Here is a 17984-nt window from a genome sequence, read left to right on the forward strand (position 1 = left end):
GACATTTGCCTGTCTCCAAGGATGGAGACCCACCAGCTCCCTGGGCAACCTGTGCCAGTGCTCCATCACCCTCACAGAGAAAAAGCATTTCCTGATTTTGAGAGGGAACCTCTTGTGTTTCAGTCTGTGCCCATTGCTCATTGGAGAGACATGGATTTGACGGATGGACCGCTCAGTGGATAAGGAATTGGCTGGATGGTCGCACTCAAAGAGTTGTGGTCAACAACGCAATGTCCAAGTGGAGGTCAGTGACATGTGACACTCCTTAGGGGTCAGTACTGGGACCAGCGCTGTTTAACATCTTTGTTGGCGACATGGACAGCAGGATCAAGTGCACCCTCAGCAAGTTTGCCAATGATACCAAGCTGTGTGGTGCAGTCGACATGCTGGAGGGAAGGGATGCCATCCAGAGGGACCTTGAACAGCTTGAAAGGTCCTGCACATGGGTTGGCACAATCCTAAGCACAACTATAGGTTGGGCAGAGAATGGATTGAAAGCAGCCCTGAGGAGAAGGACTTGGGGGTGTTGATTGATGAGAAGCTCAGCATGAGCCGGCAATGTGCGCTTGCAGCCCAGAAAGCCAACCGTGTCCTGGGCTGCATCAAAAGAGGCATGACCAGCAGGTCGAGGGAGGTGATCCTGCCCCTCTACTCCGCTCTTGTGAGACCCCACCTGGAGTACCGCGTCCAGCTCTGGGGGCCCCAGTACAGGAGAGACATGGAGCTGTTGGAGCGAGTCCAGAGGAGGGCCACGGAGCTGATCAGAGGGCTGGAGCACCTCTCCTATGAGGACAGGCTGAGAGAGTTGGGTTGTTCAGCCTGGAGAAAAGAAGGCTCCGGGGAGACCTAATTGCGGCCTTCCAGTACCTGAAGGGGCCTACAGGAAAGCTGGAGAGGGACTGTTTATCAGGGAGTGTAGTGACAGGACAAGGGGTAATGGGTTTAAGCTGAAGGAGGGTCGATTTAGATGAGATGTTAGGAAGAAATTCTTTACTGTGAGGGTGGTGAGGTACTGGAAGAGGTTGCCCAGAGAGGTTGTGGATGCCCCATGCCTGGCAGTGTTCAAGGCCAGGTTGGATGAGGCTTTGGGCAACGTGGTCTAGTGGAGGGTGTCCCTGCCTGTGGCAGGGGGTTGGAACTAGATGATCTTTGAGTACCTTCCAACCCAAACTGTTCTATGATTCTAAGAGTGCCTCTGGTCCTGTCTCTGGGCGCCAGTGAAAAGAGCCTGGCTCTGTCCTCTTTGCATCCTCCCTTATATACATTAGTAAGATCCTGTCACAATAACCTGAAGGGTTGCACAGCCTGCGGCTATGTAGAAATCACAACCATGGATTCATAGGATTCCATGATACACAAGGACGCAGAGGCTTTTAGCATCTAAATTTCTCTGCTTTACTACAGGTTACCACAAATTAAAAAAAATCACCACTATGATTAACAAGGGAAAAAAATGTATCAAGCTATTACAAATTACTACCAGCAATCAATAATATAGTATCCATTAATAGTATGGCAGCAGTTAACAATAGCAGCAAACCAATTGTATACAACAACCAATAACAGCAACAGCCAAGTAGGTATATACTATTACAGGTTACTACAAAATTATCATTAGTGAAGGAACTTATCAAAAGTATAGCAGCAGATACAATTATGACAAATGACTTACATGTAACGATATCAAGTGAATATGACAGATTTTGGAAGGGTCTAAGCCATCCCAAATGAAAGGAAAAACTGATCCCAGAGGGGGAACCAGTCATCCCAGAGATGGAAGGACAAATCAAATCAAGCCCAAAACTAGGCCAAAAGGAGGATGAATAAGATAAACAGGCAGAGTCCCACTTCAAAGATGATTTGTATCACAGAATCTGGAGTCAGCCAGGCGCCCCAGTGAGAGTCCAAGATCTCATAGAAAGTTCATGAGGAATTCAACTTTTTTAGCAAAGGAAAAGTACATGCAGCACAAGAAGTTCTCTGAAGAAGAGGCTCCATTCTAAATAAAAATTAAATCCTTTTTATATCATAGATACGTAAAAGGGTGTAGGACACCACCAATTCAAGTAGGCGATAGATGCTGTTAATTTCAATTTTTCACCTTAAACAACCAATAGAGTATGCTGTTTTCTGTTCTTTCAGACCAATTTTATTTTTCTAGACTGTTTCTACTTTTCAGATCATAAGTTGCTGTTACATTTTCTTTGGCTTGTTGCACTTATTGATGGTATCTCAGGATGTCTCTGGTTTCTGTTCTCTGGAAGCTGTACTTCAAAGAGGCCAGCTGCACTTTTCAAGGGTATTTTTGGTTCCAAGGCCTCATTCTCAGGATCACAGATCACAGGCTGGCAGGCATTTTCTTTTGTTCAATAATTTTCCCCTTCTCACTACTCTGCCCTTACAGTTGCTCATATCAGATCCCCCTGAGCCTTCTGTTCTCCAGGCTGAACAGTCCCAGCTCTCTCAGCCTGTCCTCATGTGAGACATGCTCCAGTCCCTTCACCATCTTGGTGGCACTTCACAGGACTGTCTCCAGTAGCTCCATAAATGTAGATGAGCAACCTTGAAATATTTAGAATAGATCTAATTTGTCCAGTCGATTTATGTGTTACACATGAGTTTATGTGGTACATATGGATTTGTATGGTATACTTGAAATAAGGTAGTGTTTTTGAATAAGGATATAAGGTTTGGATCAATTAGAATCTGCAATATTGTCCATCCTTACTGCAATGTCTTATTTTGGTCTGATAAGATTTTAGTGGATAAATCACAGACAGAAAACGATGTTTCATTTTGGGAAAAAAGAAGTACTGACAAAGCAATTCACAGAATAATTTTTGGGAAGGTGCTTTTGACTCTCTGAAGGGACAAGAGGCCTTGCAGAGGGATCTAGATAGATTGGAGCATTGGGCAGTGATTAATGGAATGAAATTTAACGAGTCCAAATGCCAGACTCTGCACCTAGGACAGAGTAACACCGGGCACAAGTATAAATGGGGAGAGGAGTGGCTGGAGAGCAGCCCTGCAGAAAGGGATCTGGGGGTGCAGGTCGACAGCAGCTGACTATGAGCCAGCAGTGTGCCCTGCCAGCCAAGAGGGCAAACCCCATCCTGGGGGGCAGGAAACATGGCCTAGCCAGCCGGTCAAAGGAGGGGATTGTCCCGCTATATTTAGTGATGGTGAGGCCTGACCTTGAGTGTTGTGTGCAGTTCTGGGTCCCACCATTTAAGAAGGATGTGAAGGTCCTTCAGTGCATCCAGACAGCAACACAGATGGTGGAAGGGCTGGAGGGCATGTCCTGTGAGGAGCAGCTGAGGACTTTGGGTTTGTCTAGTTTGGAAGAGAGGAGGCTGAGGGGTGACCTCATTGCTCTCTACAGCTTCCTGAGGAGGGAAGTGGAGAGGGAGGTGCTGAGCTCTTCTCCCTGGGATCCAGTGATAGGACATGTGGCAATGGTTCAAAGCTGTGCTGGAGGAGGTTCAAACTGGACATTAGGAAGTGTTTCTTTAACTGAGGGGGTGGTCAAATGCTGGAACAGGCTTCCTAGAGAGGTGGTCGATGCCACAAGTCTGACAGTGTTTAGGTGGCATTTGGACAATGCCCTTAACAACATGCTTTAACTTTGGGTCAGCCCTGAAGTGGTCAGGCAATTGGACTAGATGGTCATTATAGATCTCTTCCAACCGAAATAGTCTATTCTATTCTGTTCTATTCTATTTGAATACGTCATCGAAAGACTTCTCTCATGAAGACAAAGCCTAAATATCCGTGGACTATAAACTCATCGTTTATATTTGATCTAGTCAAACTAAACCTGGTTGAGATGTTCAAAGTAAAATCATGCCTTTCACATTGAAGTTTAGGTGCATACTAGTCTTTGTTGTAATTCTCTTTCAGAAGCTCAAGAACATAATACAGAATTCCCAATCTATTTTAAGATCTTGTAAATTGCTTCATAGAAATACATAGTAAATGGTGGTAGAGAAGGCAATCCCCATCCTTTGTTAAATATAGCAGATAGGAGGAGAGGATAATTCAGTATTAAAGGACAAAAGCTCAGAGAAGCACTAGGGTAAAAGTGATGACCTGTTTCACAGTAGCTGCGTAATGATGCCATCATTTGTCACCATCTGCACTTCCTTCCTCACATCACTACATCAGTGAACAAGCCAACAGATGTAGAAAAGAAACATCATGTTCAGGGCAGACTGACGCCAGAAACAGTCAAAAGCATGCCAGCCCAGGATCCAGTGTAGCACATTTTGGTACCTGGGCCAAGATCTGAGCAAGGTTAAGCAGCCTAGTCGGTAGCCTAATCATATATGGGACAACAGGGACAAGACACAAGAGCAGGAACAAGAGCTTAGAGCTGAGGTAAGGATCAGGGTGGGAAGACAGGTCAGAGCAGAGCTCCAAGAGAGGCCAGAACTCTCTGTCCTGCTTGCTAGTTAGAATGCTCTGCATGGCATGGAGTCTGTGCCACACAGGTTTGGTAGCCTTTGATGAACAGTCAGGCAATCACTCTTTACAGGTGGGCAACTGTTCTCAGCCAGTGCAGACTGGAACGGCTGAAGAGGGGTTAGGGCTGCACTCGCTTTCTGCAGATTGAGTTTCACTCATTTATAGGAGAGAAGGATCAAGGCAGCAAAAACTAGCAATCCCAAAGATGTCATACTCTGCTTTGTCCTGATACCAAATCTTGATAGCCAGTGCAAAGATTAAGGGGAGAATAATCTGTCTTTTGCAGCTGTGCAAATCAAATGTATAGGTTTGCCCATCGTAAATAAAACCACACAGATGATGGTGATTCATTCCAATTTCTGTGAACTATTACATTTTGCAGATTAGTAAGAAAGATGGATATTGTATGTGCACTGTAAAGTACAGGGAGAAGAGAAAATAGGCTGTGTAATGATTTCTGCAAACCATTGTGGCAAATTTAATAACCATTAATATTTCTGCAAGAGACACTTGAATACTTGTAAGAACTGAATAAACAACCGTCAGGACAAGTTTCATTCCTAGTGGTCCCAGGGCCATTTAATCTTCTTCCTCTAATACTAACAACCCATCACACTGTATTTGTTTCAGTTCATCACAGGTATTCCTGCCTTGCGGCTATGGATCACAAGGACAGATTGTAGCGTGAGAAATCGCTCACTTCTCCTTTAGCACTGCTGGAGCTGCATAAATCGTAACACCACTAGATGGCATTCAAAGCATGCGCCATGAAGTTCACGGCAGTCTTGTCAAGATTTCCTTGACCTCGTTAGTAATAAATTGAGAGGACATTATGTGCCCAGAAGGCCATGATATTTTATTCAATGAATTCTTAAATAATGACATTGATGCCTCAAAGGAATCTTGAAACAGAGAAGCACCAAAGTTACCTAGCTAAAGGGCATTTCTCTCTCTGCAGTACTGTGGAAAGCAGGAATTTTGAAGGAGAGGACAGTATGACTTCTGAAATGAAATATCCCAGAATTGTTCCAATGAGATAAATCATAAAAATGGCAAGAAAAGAGGAAGTCTGTGGAGATGAAAGCAAACCACTATGTCCATACATATGCAAAACATATATACATATCTTATCCCTACACTTACACCTCTTGAAATGGCCAAGAACCGATAGCCTAGCCTCCAAAGAAAACCAATCCAGGCCAGACATCCTCAGCTCAATCTTCTTCATCTATCTGAGACTACTTTATCAATTCATACAGAAAGGAAAGTTTATTTTAAAATACAGGTACCACAGTTTAAAAGTAGAAAGAATAAGGTCTTAATTACAGTGCAATACAGAAGAATGCCTGAAAGTTTCCGTTTTCTCTCTCTTGTCACATCTTCCTTCTGTTTCTCTTCTTCAGGCTCCCACAAACATAAATACACACCCACTACTAGTTTCAAAGTTTAAGAGAATATGCATGCAAGAGGTGGTCAGAGGTAGGTGTTCAGAGGTAGTTTTATGCTACCTTTGTGCATTTTTAAAAAGACCTAGCAGCATCCTGGCAAAAACATGGGGGGACATCTCTCCATATTCCCATTCCCAAGGGTATCCTCAATTCAGCTTGTGCCAAGAGAACATGGAAAACAGACAGGGTCTTTGTGCCAACTCTTATAGTGCCTGGGGAAGATCAGATAGCAGATCTGATATGTGATCAATTACAGAAACTCTACAGCTCTTATGTTGTAATAGTGTTAATGTAAAGGAACCACAGACCAATAATATATTGGAATCACCTGTAATCAAAATAGAAACTAGTCTGTTATCCAGGACCATTGTGGATCTTCAGTTGATAATGGTTTTTGACAATTAACAAATACAAGGATTTCCTTTTACAGGAAAAAATATTGATACATTGAAGACTAAGACTGTGATGTATGTTTTTCTCCGTTTTTCAGGGAGCAAGTAACAAATAGCTTGTACTATGAACTCCTGAGGACAGAGACTTTCTCTTTGGTTTGTGCAAATTGTCACATTTGTGCTACTCCAAAAAAAAATCATAGAATCATACAATCATAGAATGCTTTGGGTTGGAAGGGACCTCAAAGATCATCTAGTTCCAACCCCCCTGCCACAGGCAGGGACACCCTCCACTAGACCACATTGCCCAAAGCCCCATCCAACCTGGCCTTGAACACTTCCAGGCATGGGGCATCCACAACGTCTCTGGGCAACCTGTTCCAGTGTCTCACCACCCTCACAGTAAAGAATTTCTTCCTAACATCTCATCTAAATCTCCCCTCCTTCAGCTTAAACCCATTACCCCTTGTCCTGTCACTACACTCCCTGATAAACAGTCCCTCTCCAGCTTTCCTGTAGGCCCCTTCAGGTACTGGAAGGCCCCAACAAGGTCTCCCCGGAGCCTTCTTTTCTCCAGGCTGAACAACCCAACTCTCTCAGCCTGTCCTCATAGGAGAGGTGCTCCAGCCCTCTGATCAGCTTCGTGGCCCTCCTCTGGACTCGCTCCAACAGCTCCATGTCTCTCCTGTACTGGGGCCCCCAGAGCCGGACACAGTACTCCAGGTGGGGTCTCACAAGAGCGGAGTAGAGGGGCAGGATCACCTCCCTCGACCTGCTGGCCACGCTGTTTTTGTTGCAGCCCAGGACACGGTTGGCTTTCTGGGCTGCAAGCGCACACTGCAGGCTCATGTTGAGCTTCTCATCAATCAACACCCCCAAGTCCTTCTCCTTGGGGCTGCTTTCAATCCATTCCTCGCCCAGCCTGTAGTTGTGCTTGGGATTGCGCCGACCCACATACAGAACCTTGCACTTGGCCTTGTTGAACTTCATGTGGTTCACACGGGCCCACCTCTCAAGCCTGTCAAGGTCCCTCTGGATGGCATCCCTTCCCTCCAGCATGTTGACCCCACCACACAGCTTGGTGTCGTCAGCAGCCTTGCTGAGGGTGCACTCGATCCCACTGTCCATGGCGCTGACAAAGATGTTAAACAGTGCCAGTCCCAGTACCGACCCCTGGGGAATGCCACTCATCACTGATCTCTGCTTGGACATTGAGCTGTTGACCACAACTCTTTGCGACCATCCAGCCAATTCCTTATCCACCAAGTGGTCCACCCATCAAATCCATGTCTCTCCAATTGAGAGACAAGGATGTCATGTGGGACAGTGTCAAATGCCTTGCACAAGTCCAGGTAGATGACATCAGTTGCCCTTCCCTTATCCACCGACGCTGTAACCTCATCATAGAAGGCCACCAAGTTTGTCAGGCACGATTTGCCCTTAGTGAAGCTATGTTGGCTGTCACCAATCACCTCCTTATCTTCCATGTGCCTGAGCATAGTCTCCAGGAGGGTCTGCTCCATGATCTTGCCAGGCACAGAGGTGAGACTGACCAGCCTGTGGTTTCCTGGGTCTTCCTTTTTTCCCTTCTTAAAAATGGGGGTTATGTTCCCCCTCTTCCAGTCAGCGGGAACTTCGCCAGACTGCCAGGACTTCTCAAATATGATGGCGAGTGGCCTGGCCACTTCATCTGCCAGTTCCCTCAAGACCCATGGATGCAACTCCTCAGGTCCCATGGACTTGTGCACCTTCAGGTTCCTTAGATATTCTTGAACCTGATCTTCTCCTACAGTGGGTGGTTCTTCATTCTCCCAGTCCCTGCCTTCTGCAACCTGGGCAGTGCGGCTCAAGCATTTGCCAGTGAAGACTGAGGCAAAGAAGCCATTGAGTACCTCAGCCTTCTCCATATCCTGGGTAACCAGGTCACCTGTTTCATTCCGGAGGGGCCCCCCATTTTCCCTCATCCTCCTTTTCTCACTAACATACCTACAGAAGCTTTTCTTGTTGTCCTTATCCCTGGCCAGACTAATTTCTACCAGGGCTTTGGCTTTCCTAACCTGCTCCCTGGCTGCTTGGACAGTTTCTCTGTATTCCTCCCAGGCTACCTACCCTTGCTTGCACCCTCTGTAGGCTTCCTTTTTTTGTTTGACTTTGCCCAGGAGCTCCTTGGCTCATCCACAGGGCAATCATTATGAAAATAAAAATTGGCAATCACAGAGAATGATCAAAGACATCCAGAGACTCAGCAGATAAAAGATGGCAGGATGACAACGACAATGTTATATGGGAAGGGTTGTCATATACTTAAAGCTGTGCCCAATGGAGTAATCAGAGAACATGTATAAAATAATGCCAATATCCCAGAAGCCCAAACAATATAGGACACAAATAAGGGCACTGCATTTGCTTGTTTCTGAAGCAGAATGCAGACATGGCGGTGGTCTTTAAGGCCAGTTTTTAGTTTATTCAGAGCAGTCTTGGCTCATCATGGAGTAAAAGGCAGATTCTTAGGAGCTGAAAAGGATGGACTTCTAGGTTGGTAGGAATATATCACCATATCACCCTTTGGAGTTTGTAGAAAAATCAGACAGGGACCAATGTAAGTAAGGAACACATCAGTAAGGAAGCCTTAATCTCTCTTTTGATTTTTCAAAGGTTTAAAGTCCTCTGCCACATGAAGGACTTCACATTAGAAGCTCAACATGAGCAAGCAAAAGCTTGCAATGACAGTGAGTTGTCTGGGTTTCCCATATAAGTCTGGCTTCACTGTGTTATATGTAACCTCTGGCACAAAAATCAACATTCATAATTTATATTTTATGACCTATACAAAAGACTGCAAAAAGTTTGTTACATTATGACACATAATGGCCAAAATATTCTGGTATTTCATGTGCTGCTAATTCTTTGAGCAAAGCATAACAGGAAATTCATTATGCTAATAATTTTACAAATGCTAGAGGCATATTTTTGTTACATGGATTCCCCTTTGAACTACCTTGACTATTCCTCAGCAAGGAAACATTCAGACACCTTTGAAAATAAGTGTTGAAAAAGCAAAGATGAAGCATTCAATACAGTAGAGTGTAACACAGTGGTCTTTGTAATACACCATTTATATCACCTTTCCTCATTAGCTGCAGGGGCACATGAAATTATATTGGACTGCTGCATTTACTTCAATAAAATGAACACAAACAGTAGGTTGTGATGTGTTTTCACTTCAAATGGATTAGCAGGAGTAGAGCTCACATAGCAAACTACAGTGTCTGTAAAGGAAAAGACATTCGGCTATTTTATATAAGAAGTACCATAGAATGCACAGAAACCTGATCCTACTTTTTTTTTCTTTTAATCTAAATCAAAAATGTTTCCTTACACGTAGATTTCAAGTGCAAGAGCAGATCTTCTACCTGGAATAGATCTGGTAGGATCTGCCTAACTTATTTCCAGCCATTCATGAGGAATCTTATTACAGATTGAAAAATGAACTGAATAAAAGAAGTTTATAGCCACTTAATCCAGGTTATTATTTTTTTAATTATTATGTCATCCCATAAAGGCATCCCAAGGCTGAGGGAACAGAAACAGCTTTCATGCCTTTTGCATGATGTAAAATAATACCTTGACACCCCACAATCCTCACCACATCTTGCTCTGTTTACGAACAGGTGTGTCAGGCGTAATCTGCAGAGCAGGTTCTGAGGCTCACTGTGCATGGCACCCAAGCTGCAGAGGTGTTATCATCCAGGCATGTATGTATGGTGTAAAGAAGCCCAGAGTTGTTCTTCTGACTGAGTTAATGAGTTAACTGATTCAGAGGAGGCTGCTGAATATGTCTGTATATGAGGTTATTTTTTACTTCATAACTCAATAGCTGTGTTTTTCTTTCTCTGTTCCCTTGCCTCCCACCAAGCTTAACCTCTCTTCCTACAGCCTTATCTCTTTTCTCTGAGAGTTTCCTTTGCTCTACCATTTGTCCTTTCTCTCTTAAGTACTCTTTCTCCACATTCCCACATAACCTGGCTCTTCTATAAGACTTTCACCAGGGTCAAACAAGCCTGAACTTGCAAATCCTCTGATTAATTGGTGGGGGTGGGGGGAACGGCAGCACAAGCAGCTGCACAGATAACCCTTGAGCTATGGTAGCAGTTGCAGGTGGTTGTACTGGTGCTTCTGCAGCTTGGGTGCAGTGAAGGCGAAGGAGTTCATTCTACTCAACCTCAACATGTTTCAAACATGGCTGTGCTCTGATACTTCCACATGACTGGGCTTTGGCTATTTGTCAGTACCAGAAAAGATTAGGAGGAGCTGGACATCAAAGCTGAAACCCAGTGCTCCTCCATTTGCCCACACTGTGGGCAAAACAGAAGATCTGGGGCAAGAGACCAGTGAGATCTTTGATGTGCCTGCTATGGGAAGCAGGAGGGAGCTGTTCGGCAGGACAGCAGGCAGCCAGGCTTGCTCCTCTCTGGCTGCCAAGGAAATGGGCTGATGGGTGCTGCGCCAGCTGGAGCAGCCAGCTGTGACCCAGGGGTAGCTATTGCCACACACTGCTGCTTCCTCAGCAGCAGCAACACAGAGACAGTTTAGCTTTCCTGGTGTGCAGCATAGGCCAAAAAGGTAAGGCAACCTTGTTTCTCCCAGCAGTCTGTTGTCCCTGATGTCTGCCTTGAGTTAGCCCTGTCTCTGTATTATTCAGGCCGGAAATTTTTTAATGTCAGAAGATGCCGGAATTAAGGTTAGTTCGTATATGCAGTCTGCGACAGCCTTTAGTTACATCTGCTTTGTTTCTGCAGAGCCCATGCCTGAGTCAACATATAGAAAGGGCAACATTCAATAAATTGCTATTTTCTCTACTCCCTGTCAGAAGATTAAGTTATAGACCTTAGGGTGGTTTTCTGCTAATTGTAAAGCCCTTCCTTCAAAGCAATTGTTACGGGCTTTTCTATGAGGTCCCTTGCAACAGTATCCAGCCACTTCACAAATACTAATAAACTCAGTGGTATCCTGCTGATAATCCACAGAGCTCAGTAGCACTTATGGAAGCTCTTAGTCCATTGCACAAACCTCTGCCTCTGGAGCTAACTATCGAGAAGGCTGAGGTATTCAATGATTTTTTTGCCTCAGTCTTCACCAGCAACGGCTCGAGCCACATGGCCCAGGTCACAGAAGGCAAAGGCAGGGACTGGGAGAATGCAGAACCTCCCACTGCAGAAGGTCACGTTCAAGACCACCTAAGGAACCTGAAGATGCACAAGTCCATGGGACATGATGAGATGCATCCATGGGTCCTGAGGGAAATGTCAGATGAAGTGTCTAAGCCACTCGCCATCACATTTGACAAGTGGTGGCAGTCCAGTGAAGTTCCCACTGGCCGGAAAAGGGGAAACATAACCCCCATTTTTAAGAAGGGAAAAAAGGAAGACCCAGGGAACTACAGGCCGATGAGTCTCACCTCCGTGCCCGGCAAGATTATGGAGCAGACCCTCCTGGAGACTATTCTCAGGCACATGGAAGATAAGGAGGTGATTGGTGACAGCCAACATAGCTTCACTAAGGGCAAATCATGCTTGACAAATTCGGTTGTTCTGCAACATGGTTACAGCATTGGTAGAGAAGGGAAGAGCAACTGATGTCATCTACCTGGAGTTGTGCAAAGCATTTGACGCTCTCCAGCATGACATCCTTTTCTCTAAATGGGAGACATATGGATTTGACAGATAGTCCACTTGGTGGATAAGCAATTGGTTGGATGGTTGCATTCAAAGAACTGCAGTCATCAGCTCGATGTCCAAGTGGAGATCAATAATGAGTGGCATTCCTCAAGGGTCAATATTGGGACTGGTGCTGCCATCCAGAGGGACCTTGACGGCTTGAGAGGTGGTCCCATGTGAACTGCATGAAATTCAACAAAGACAAGTGCAAGGTTAATCAGGCAAGGTCAGGGCAATCACAAACACAACTACAGGCTGGGCAGAGAATGGATTGAGAACAGCCCTGAGGAGAAGGACTTGGGGGTGTTGATTGATTAGAAGCTCAACATGAGCCAGCAGTGTGCACTCACAGCCCAGAAAGCCAACCATGTCAAGGGTTCAAAAGAAGTGTGACCAGCAGGTCAAAGGAGGTGATTCTCCCTCTCCACTCTGCTCTTGTGAGATCCCACCTGGAGTACTGCATCCAGCTTTGGGGCCCCCAACATAAGAGGGAGAGGGAGCGGTTGGAGCGGGTCCATAGGAGGGCCACAAAGATGATCAGAGGGCTGGAGCACCTCTCCTATGAGGACAGGCTGAGAGAGTTGGGGTTGTTCAGTCTGGAGAAGAGAAGGCTCTAGGGAGCCATGTGAAGGCAATACCACATGCAAATGAAGAACTGGAAAATTGCAAATTGACTGAACAATGAAACTGTGAACACTTTATAGACTTGTTAACTTAAAGGAGATGGTTCTGGTTGTGCCTAGATCTCTAGCGTGTGCGTTCTCTGGGTTCCCAGGGCTCCAGGCTGTGTGGCCAACAACTTTGTGATGCACACTTGAGTCTGTGTTCATAATTTCTGTGTGTGCAGGGGCAGACTGCCTCAGTGGCAAACTGCTTGACCTGCCGTATTTATCACCCATTACTATTCTCACATACACACATTTTGTTTTGCTTTCTCACAACAGCATTGCTTTTTTTCTTTTTTCTTTTTTTTTTTTAACCAAAGTTTATCTTTTAGTCCAGTTTTCTCCAATTTCCTTTTTGAAGGACTGCTGCCTTTCCTCATTTTTTAGCAGTGATAACACTTATCTACCTTGCCCTTGTTCCTTCTGAATGCCATCCTAATTATTTTATTTGTCAAAATCATTTTGATTTCTAAACCCATCCTCCAGTGTCCTTCCCACTTTCATTTCATTGTAAATTAAACAAGCTTATACCTTATTTATGCAGCTCATTTGTATTCTTTCTTCAGCGTCAGAGCGTGGAACTGGTAGACTTCAAGACAGTGTTTAGGACCAATACTATTAGTTGTTTGTTTAGGCCTTATTTTGCTTTTTCTAGCAGCTAAGGTTGAGAAAGGCACCCTTTCAGCAACAACACATAAAGTTTTGCCCCTGCCCAATTTTTATTATAAATTAAATTTTTAAACAACTTTTAATAATTCTATTTGAAATGACTAGATCTTGTTAGTCATATCAAATGGCATAGCTACTGAATATGTGCCTGTTTCTCAACCCTTTCAGGATTTGTTAGTCATTTGAGATACTATTTCAAATCTTTTTCTTTAAGAAAAAAAGTAAGATCCATATGTAAACTGTTTTTCATGCCTCCCTCTAATAATAAATCTATATTTAAGTAAGAATTTCATTAAAAATATTAAAATTAAATCTTACAAATATATTTACTAGGGTTAAATCAAAATTATTTACTTTGCAATCAGTTTTTTTCCCATACTCACATATAGTACAAAACAACAATATTGCTTCTTCTTAAACAGTTCTAGAAAACTCACTTTTCAATCCTCCCTCTCTGAATAAAATACACTATCTGCAGCCTCAATGCTGTGGATGCAGCACATACACATAATTTGTGTTGGGTCACTTGCTTCAGCATAAGCACAGGCATCAGCATTTGCCATGGTGGGATGTAACAAATTGATCTTGTAAGTTTCCCTTTTCTCTATGGATCTGAAGGTGTCCATCTGGTCTGGCAACCACCAACTATTTCTGCTATCAAAGCGACCAGCCCAACTGTTGCTAAAACATCTTTATTCTCCCCAAATTTCTCCCAAAGTACTGATTTCCACAGCTTATTTGATGTGTACAGTTTTAAAGATTCCTCTTAGTATTTGCTATAAAACGTAGTCTAAAGGTGAAATGAAGGTCCGCTTTCCAAAGCTGATGATCCTGGGAGAGCTAAGAAACCTCACTCTGCAGCTACTGTCTTTCCACTGTGTCAGTGCCATGTTCAGTGCTTTCTAGACCACATCAGAGCAGCATTGGCCACAGTGAGCAAACATTTCTGTAAAACGTGTGCAACTGGTAGTTACCATAGTAATACAGCGCTGTCAAGTGAAATAGCATGTTTGCAAAGATCTGCAGCTCAAATTGCTTCACCAACACTGGCATTAATTACTATTCTAGATGTTTTAAGCCAATACTTCAAGAAATAAAGAGCTAGCAGGGCACTCTCAAATAGATTGTCAAAGTAGTCTCCAGTTTTAAAGCCAAACCAAATTATTCAATAACCACACACAATGGGTTACAAGCACTTTCCTAATCACTAACTCCTGTTTGATACAGACCATATTCATCTACAGCCTCTCTCTAGCTTATCAAACACACAGCAAGTATACAATTTAATTTTTTGTGACATTCCTCGTGGACAATTTCTCAAGTCTTATTCTACATGGAGATTACTGTGAGCCAAAGAGAAAAAGGCATTCTCTGAAAGATCACAAGTGGAATTTTCCTAAGTATCCATGTTACATAAAACAGATGTCTCCATTTCAAGAGCGCAGTAGGTCTAGAAGTTTAAATCTAGTGAGAGTCAGCCTCCTTCGTATCTCTGTTTATACATCTATTTATAAAAGGAGTTCAGGTCCCAAATAACGCAGATACTTTTTGAAGTGTTGCTGTTTAAGAACAACTCAACTGTAAGGAATGTGAAGAGAAAGCCAGCAATAAGTTTGTTTACCTCCATTTTTGGGGGCCTATCTTGTACGTTCCTAATTAACTATGACATTGGGATACATCCTACACTGTAAAAGAAACAGTAGTATTTGAAGTGAGTGTTAAAAAAAAAAAAAAAGAAAGCATCCTACAAACTTAATACTCTTTTGGAACTTGGCAGTTCCCTTGTACAGCAATTTGTGGTGTTCAACACCTGTTACAATAAAAAATAGCTGATCTTATTACCTTACTTTACGTAGCTGCACTTCTAGAACAATAAAAACTCTCTAGCCTTCTCTAGACCAGCTGGACAACTCATCTCCATACCTTTTTAGAAAATGCCATGTATAGATACAGGTAAAAATTTCTAATAGGCACAGTATATGCGTGGTTGTCTTGCACTGACTGCGTATAAAGACAAATGTGGCAAACAGCATCTGTAATCTGCTGATTCACAGAGAGTTACAAGATCTCAGCACCTTTAATGATTAGGACATACTAAAGGGCATCTTCTTTAATAGCTCTATATTAGAGTGTGATAAAGTTCTAAACAGAAGTAGAGAAATACTTCCTATTGGTCAGACCCAAGCAACGAGAATTTTAAGTCCACAGGCAAAAGCAATTTGCATCATCTCTGTTCAATTTCCTCAGAAAAGTTTCCTCCTAAAAATATAACATTTGATTTTCTCAAACTGACATTACTTTTCATTTATCCATTCTCTTGTAAAATGCTGTTGAGTTGCATTACTGTTCACTGGATTTTGAAAATCCAAAACAATTTTCATTATAGAAGTCTCTCCCTTTACTGTTTCCATCAATAGAATCATCACATTCAGAAAGATGGGGGGTGGGGGGTGTTTTAAAAAACAAACAAACAAACAAACAAGCAAGCAAACAAACAAAAAGCCTAATTCAGCCCTGTGTTCTTACCTTTACTTGCGTAGAATGAAGCTCAATTATTGCCAGTCATCTAGAATACCTTCTTCAGCTTGGTTAAGAAATTAATTTGAAAGATTGCTGTTTCTGTCTTTGAAGTGTGAAGGATCTTACCAAGTTAACCCTGTTTTATTTTGCCTGAGGTTTCTCATTTAAAACTTTTTAAAAATCCATTCAGAAAAACAGACAGTACCTTAAACATCAGTGTTGCTATAAGTACATCGTGGTCATAATAATATACTTTTTCATTCATAACAAGAGAACATCAAAAGGACTTTTTAAAAAAGTCTATTTGGGGTGAGTTGCATGCATTTCATTTGCATCTGACTCAGGAAGTGAAGAACAAACTCCCCATACTTAGATGATTCTCTTCTATCTAACATGAAAAGATAGCTGCAAATCCATAAATAAGTCTGATATGCTGTAGTGGCATTGCTGCAATGTCATTCATTATAAAAATGCTGCAGGCATCTCCTTTGTACCTGCTCCTTCCTTCAGTATTTTTATTCCAGATAATAAGCATAAAGAAAATTTTCAAAGCTATTTTTGTTTCTACATGTATGAATTTAGTATGCTGTAAAAACACTAAGCTAGCAACTCTAGAGAGCTAGATTCCTTCTTTTAAGTAGAAAGGGAGTGGCTCAAGCAGAAATCATTCAAACAGCATAAAAACAATCTGATTGTTTTCCTGCATTTTCTATGATTATTACCTCAGTTATAAGTGTAAAAGTTTCATAATGAAAGCAAATTATGAACAGGATCCTCAGCATCGAGCACAGGTGACTAAGTTGTCAAAAAAAATCCCCGAAATTATTAGAAAAAGAGGTTAAATACAAACGCAAGGAAATTTGCTGATAATACTAAACTATTCAGGATAGTCTAATCTAAAGCTGGGTGACTAGGTAATAAATTGTTAAGTGAAATTCAGTGCCAATCTCCTGGGAAAGCCAAATATAATTACAAATACCCAGTAATGGGCTCCAAATCACAACATCTGGGTAAAGAGAATTTGGAATCATTGTTCTCTGAAAATGTCAGCACCATGTTCAGTTGTGCTTATAAAGACACGTAGGATGCTAAAGGACAAGTAACTAGGGAATGTTAAGAAAGGAGTAGAGGCTAAATTGGAAAATATCATTATATCACTGTATAAACTCTGCTGTTCACACATTTTGAGCATTACATGCAGATCTAAAGCATGTAGAGGAAGTACAAAAGATAGAGTATTTGGTAACAGGGATAATTAGAGGAGAGGAACAGCTTGATGTTTCTATATGAGGTTAATCCAAGTAGACCAAGACCCTTTAGTCTTGGAAAAGTGGAAAAGGCAGCAAGTGGAAGCTGAACAGGAGATAGTTGCTTACTGTTTGCCGTAGTTTAAGCACAGCGGGCATGTAATGAAGTTATCAGGCAGCAAGCTTAAAACAAGTAAAAGGAACATAACACACAGCTAAGACTAGGAATTAATCATCCTCAAATACCAAGCAGTCAGACTAGGAATGGGATTGGAAAAATCAACAGCAGGCAAATCAAGAGTGGGTATTAAACACAACGGATAGGATTCAACCTCTAGTTCAGCAAGTTCCTCAATCACTGATTGCCAGATACTCCTTATTTCAATACTACATACTTTCAATATTACTATACAATTTCCTAAATTACCTGCAAATGGGCACTGTCTGAGATGGGTTACTGGATGGTCTTTGTTTTGACCCAGTTCTGGATATGACCCTGTATTTTTGTGCAGTAGAATCAAGAGTATGCTGGGTGTAGGGCTGGAACTGACACAGAACCAGCCACAGTATCAATGAGATATAAGCAATTTCAGGCATGGGGAGATGTTTGGGAGCAGCAAGGAGTCTATCCCTGCATTTCTATGGCTTTATGGCCCACAACAGTGCCAGTTTTAAGAATCATTCATTAATGTAGAAAGCCAGAAGCTGAACTTCAGTGTGAATGGGAATGAGATTTCCAATTAATTTCCCACAGGCAATGTGCAGTTGACAGATGCCAAAGACATGTGGCTATTAACCAGCCAGGATCAAACTCTAAGCAAAGCTCCTGTGGTCAATGCTTTCGTATCCATTAGCAAATTCC

This window comes from Grus americana, chromosome Z (genome assembly GCF_028858705.1).
Source record: "Grus americana isolate bGruAme1 chromosome Z, bGruAme1.mat, whole genome shotgun sequence".
Lineage (NCBI taxonomy): Eukaryota > Metazoa > Chordata > Aves > Gruiformes > Gruidae > Grus > Grus americana.